The 6,239-nt window shown below is 43.2% G+C and overlaps 1 long non-coding RNA gene across 1 annotated transcript; it reads right to left on the reverse strand.

The window, feature by feature from the left end:
- Nucleotides 1-383: 383 nt before the first annotated feature.
- LOC311224951 lies at nt 384-4,546 on the reverse strand. Its single transcript, XR_014619482.1, has 3 exons — nt 4,463-4,546; nt 3,738-3,766; nt 384-467 (listed from the first exon to the last, which is right to left on the reverse strand). It is a non-coding gene; the product is annotated as an uncharacterized lncRNA (long non-coding RNA).
- Nucleotides 4,547-6,239: the final 1,693 nt, after the last annotated feature.

The raw sequence follows: 6,239 nt of genomic DNA on the forward strand, positions 1-6,239 counted from the left end.
GTAGCTAACCGTTAGCCACCCGAAGAACGGTAGCTAGCTAACGTTAGCCACAGCCGCATACGGGTCTGTGACAAGACAGGTCTGTGAGGGGGAGGGCACTGTGAGCAGCGTGTGTGCGTCAAGCTCACGTTTGATTGGTTAGAATGGTCAAAATGCCCTACGCATCTACAAATCATATTATACCAGGTAGCCAATTCCGTCAGACTCCAAATCAAATTGACAGAAAAAAAAAAAAAAAATACTGAAATCCGTCTGGAGACGGAACGCTTTAATGCATGCGTTTAAAACACCTCGGCGAGGCGCCTCGGTGTTCTAAACTCCTTGTCGGTCAATTATTTTGCGACAATGACCTCGTAGCTATACATTAGGGTTGTGTTGTCGGTACCTTTCAGCTCTAAGAGCTGTGAGTCGTTCTCAGACCCCACAAAGATAGCCACGGGCTGCAGCAGACTGGCAGACTCTGCATCCTGAGGGAACATGACACCCACATGTATTTAATGTACGAGTGATTAAATACTTGACAAAGGGTTGACAGGTGCATTCTGGGAGCCACTAGGAGGACCAACATGTACTTAGCATAACCTGGAGACCCTTTTCTGCTATTGTCATCATTATACAGCACAAGGGGAAAAAAATTTGGCATCCTACCAAAGTGAAAATGTAACAGTAAAGTGCAACAGTAATATACAATGTACAGGTGATTAAACTGGGTATAACATATAAATGAGTACTACTCAGTATAGTGCTAATCAGATGTATGTACATAGTTGTATTAATATGTACAGTGATACAGGTATAAAGACAATAGGTAGTAGTCATACTGGACTACTACTAGTAGACTACTACTAGTAGTTACACTGGCCAGCAGTGTAACTAGTAGGTAGGGTAGAATAGGTAAGGAATAGTATCTACAGATATGTAAAAAGGATTATATGCAGGTAATGGTATGTACAGACAGATGTGGATATATATATACATGGTAAGAATAAATATATACAGTATATACAGCATTATTGTACATGCTATCATAGTTATATGGGTTATGTGCAGGTGTATAAATAGGTTTATAGAATAATTAAATGCAGGTATATTCAAAAGGCTGTGCATGAGGATGGCAGATTCAGGCCATGTCCTCACGTACATGGATCTTTTGCCAAACGGATATTCTCAGGCTCCGTTTAAAATAAAATCCCCGTCCACACCACACCAGACACAAACACATAAACGCATATGAATTGCTCCAACAAGAATGCGGGCCAGCAGGTGGCGATAAGCAATATCCCTAATACCATGGTGGTACGAGCGGTCAGGACGACAGAGAAATGATTGGTTCACCCAGCCCACTTCACCACTCCTAGCATTTCCATTGGCTATATTGACATACATACAGTAGATAATAAATAGATAGATATAGCGGTGGATTAGATGCAGTCCAGAGGAAACAACCAATCTAGATATGTCACGATTTAATGCTTTACTTTTGTGCACTGGGCGACGGAGAGATACAATGTCAATGTATTCAACGGATTCTGAAACTAAATATGGCGAGTCCTTATCATATACTAATTACAACAAGACATTCATTAATTGCATTGTACTGTTCACGTGCCGTCGCATATATAAGGCCCCGTTTAGACGGAAACGCTAGCAGGTGAATCCGCAAAAATATTTTTACGGATGTGCCTTTCGTTTATACGGAAACGGCGTTTTTACGGGGTGAAACCGCAAAAAAGTGAGACTACCTTCCAGGGTGGAATTCCTAGAAACGCAAAAGCTTTGCGCTCTCGTCTAAACTGTTAAAACGAATAAATCTGATAAAACGATGACGAAATGGTTGTCACGGCTCTGGTCGCGCGTACTGCTTACGTCACAGGTAGCAGGTATGCGCCAGTAGCCGAGACGTAAACAAAGCAAGTATGTCATGAACGGAGATCACCTGAAGGCTACATTGGCAGTACTTTTAACCCTTTCACTGCCACACGACAGAAGGTTAACCCTTTACTATCACACAACCGGCTGTCGTGTGGCAGTGAAAGGGTTAAATACACAAGAATCTGTCCCGCGGCGTGAGTTCTATAGATATCTATGAGTGGACCCACTGTCTGTGAGTGACGCTGCTTTGGTCCAATCACATTCCCCATCCACAGTCTGCGAATCAGAGGCAGAGTAGGGCGGGTCTTCACAGCACGTCATGTGACATATGAGCCAATCGTGTGACAGCGGGACTCCGTCGTTACAGCGTCGTCTGCACGGAGAATTCCACTCCAAAATGCTCGTCTAAACGTAAAATTAAAAGTGAAACCGCAAGATGACTTTTGCGGTTTCTGTTCACAAAACGCTCGTCTAAACGGGGCCTAAGTAAGGATGGTTTGAATGATATTTCAGCACCAGGCGCTGTCCATCTTATTAAGCTTGTTCAAGATGGGATAGGCGGACGCAGATCTGCGCAGGTTTGACTACTGCCTCGCCAAGCGCGTTGCATGACGGTTAGAATGTTGTCCGATTTGCTCTGAAAATCTGGCGAGGCGAGGCGCGGAACTCCCGCGGGAGCGAGCCACAAGCAGCCTTTAGAGCGAGGCGCCACAGTACCTCTCAGCCGGCTGCTCCCGGCTGGGAAGCGACTTGCTACGGTCGCGCAAAGCGCCTATTGGCTCAGAAAAGTTGTCAGTCACCAGCCATGTGACAGCCAGGGAGTTATGAGACGTTTGATTGATTGAAAACTTTATTATGTTATGCGTTATCATCATATCATCATGATAAACTTCAAGCTGTCAGACACACACACACACACATACACACATGCGTCGTCTGTTTTGCCTCAATACTGTATATATAATTCTGTTTTGCCTCAATATACACAGTATACATATATATATTGCAAAACAGAATTATTCAGCAGTGTGTTGTGTGTGCGTGCGGCCAGGAGCGCGCAACAAGATGGTATATATTATGGTATATATGAATAGTATATTCCACTATAGCAGTATATGGTGTGCTGTACATTTGAATCTGATCTAATTTTGCACACGGCCATCGCATTATAATGAGCTGGACAGGTGTGTAATGTGTGTGTGGTGACGTGAAAGCGTATCTGCCGCGCGAGACTAGGCGAGGGGCTCTCGTGAAATCGGCAGTGTCCGCCCTCTTAACTCCTCCCCCGGCTTCACTCGGCTACTCTCGTCTACTAGTCGAGGCAAACCGAAATCCATCTTGAACAAGCCTATTGCCTCTGTGCGCTTCAAGGCTACGGGCGCCTATTGTATTGCCATGGATGGAACAACAGTCTGAGCATGCGTAGTGAGCTGTGGCGTCATCGTTTATCTAGACTATGCGTTTACAGTGGCTGCACGGATCCACTGAACGGATATTTTGGAAAATCTTCACTTTAAAATGAGTTTAAGAAAATCTCCGTTTATGTCTCTGAAAACACCCTTTACGTGTGGATGAGAGGCCCAATCGTGGAATAAAATGTGCGTTTGGCAAAAGATCCATATACGTGAGGACATGGCCTCAATCTGTGCACATTGATTACCACAACAGGTGCGCAACCACAGCTGCTCCCAGGTCTAATTAGCTTGACCCAGGGCAGGTGTGGCTGCTTAAACCAGTCCATCCCCACACCACACATCCCCTATTCGACAGGTCTTGTGTACTTGTGTTCCATCAGAGACGAAGAAGAAAGGAAAAGTAGGAAGGCTGCTATCTATTTATCCATCCATCCACCCATCCATCCTCACCCTCCTGGCTGGCTTGGCCTGACTGGATCCTGTTGGAGAGGTTGTTCATTTCAATATTAAATAAACAAAAAGCAAACGTACATGTATGCTTTACATCAAGAGTTTTGTTTTGTTTCTTCAACCTGATCAAGTCTCCAGTTTGAAAGGAGCTGAACGGTTTAAATAATAAAAGAAAAACATGAAACACAAACTAGGTGTTAACAGGCTTTGCTATGCATCAAATGGCTCCAACAACAGGCCACGGAGGTGCATCCTATCAACTTGGCTATTTTCTTTTATAATCGATTAGTTGTTGCAGCCCTACTGAACACATAACACGGATGGGCATTCTGGAAAATGTGGTTAAAAGAACACGCCAACATTTGGGGTAATTAGCTTATCATCTTCTCCAGAGAGAGACAAGAAGATAGATGCCAGTTTCCTCTGTGAATTCAGTAGAAGGCTATCTGGCTGCACGTTAGCCTAGCTTAGCACAATGAATGGAAGCGGACATGGCCGGTTAGCCTAGGCATTGTCCAACTAACACCTCTCCCAAAGGCTAATCGGCCATGTCCGCTTCTTCATTGTGCTAAGCTAGGCTAACGCACAGAGAGAAAACTGGTATCTATCTTATTGTCTCTCTTTGGAGAAGACGGTAAGCTAATTTCCCAAAATGTTGGCGTGTGCCTTTAATGAATGTGGGTTAATGAATATACATGTATACTGTAGGGTTGTGTTGTCGGTACCTTTCGGCTCTAAGAGCTGTGAGTCGTTCTCAGACCCCACAAAGATGGCCACGGGCTGCAGCAGACTGGCAGACTCTGCATCCTGAGGGAACATGACACCCACATGTATTTAACACTTTCAGCGCCTTTGATTAACGTTAATTTACCCCGTTGAATGCCACCATCCACTTCAATGTTAGCGTTAAAAACGCCTAATCTATGTTTTAAATTATGGCTATGTGTCTATGTGTGCCCGTCGCTTATCAATGACTCGTTTGCAGTCAACATTGTCGAAACGGATTGTTTTTTTATCGGTTCATTTTCGTTTTATAGCATTTTGAAAATGATAGAAAATAAAGATTCCATGATAAAAGACATTTACTGGAATATTCTAGAATACACAAAAACGTTGTAATTTTTCGGCCTATTTATGAATCGTTTTAAAATAAACGCTAGATTATCGATAGTATATGTGTACGTATGCACGCTAGACGCGAGCTGAAAAATCGATTCTCTTATTTCCTCATCAGCGATCACAGCCAAACCACACATAGGGGACACGTTGTTATCTCAGCAAATACAACTCTGATTATCCCAAGACTGGTAAAATAGATTCCTTACCTCAGATCAGATGTTCTCCAAAAAGATTATTCCAATTCCTGATCGCCATTCCAAATATCGATCACGCTTATTGATTGATTATTGGCTGCTGTAAATATATATTTCAGGCTGATTTCCGTCCCGCGAGCAGATCCCTCTTGAGCAGACTGCTCGCCAGCACAAGGATATGGAAGCAAATGAGTGACAGAAATATTTGAATTTTATCAGACACCGAATTTATAGCATTGAAAATAATTACTTTGAAAACATGTATCTGAATTTTTTTTCAGACACCGAATTTATAGCATTGAAAATAATTACTTTGAAAATCATGTATCTGAAATTTTTTGCTCCTAATTTACCTATGTGAAATAAAAATGCAGTGTTTAAAATTCAATGTAAAAAATTTGAATGCATAATAAAATTCAATGTACATTTTTTATGCATAATTGCGGTGTATAAAATTCAATGTAAAAAATTCGATGCATAATTGCGGTGTATAGAATTCGATGTAAAAAACCATCATCCGGGCTACCCAGACAGGATAAGCAATCGAGCCTGGATGCAATCGAACTGACTTCTGGCCTATCACTGCACGGCTTTGTCAGTCATGTGATCACACCAACCCGGGAGAAAGATGGCGGTATATATACATACGGTGGGGAGGAGACTGTACATTAGGAGGGGGTGGGAGAGAAATATACATATAATAGACCGTCTCCTCCCCACCGTATATATATATTCTCTCCCCACAATATGTATATTTCTCTCCCACCCACCCACCCCCTCCTAATGTACAGTCTCCTCCCCACCGTATGTATATATTCTCTCCCCACCATATGTATATTTCTCTCCCACCCCCTCCTAATGTACAGTCTCCTCCCCACTGTATGTATATATTCTCTCCCCGCCATATGTACATTTATCTCCCACCCACCCCCTCCTAATGTACAGTCTCCTCTCCACCGTATGTATATATTCTCCCCACCATATGTATATTTCTCTCCCACCCCCTCCTAATGTACAGTCTCCTCCCCACCGTATGTATATATTCTTTCCCCACCATATATTTCTCTCCCACCCACCCCCTCCTAATGTAGTCTCCTCCCCACCGTATGTATATATTCTCTCCCCACCATATGTATATTTCTCTCCCACCCAGGGACGTGCACAGGACTTTAGAGGGGCAGGTGCTCAA

The sequence above is a fragment of the Notolepis coatsorum genome, assembly GCF_963971535.1.
Source record: "Notolepis coatsorum genome assembly, chromosome: 3".
Taxonomy (NCBI): domain Eukaryota; kingdom Metazoa; phylum Chordata; class Actinopteri; order Aulopiformes; family Paralepididae; genus Notolepis; species Notolepis coatsorum.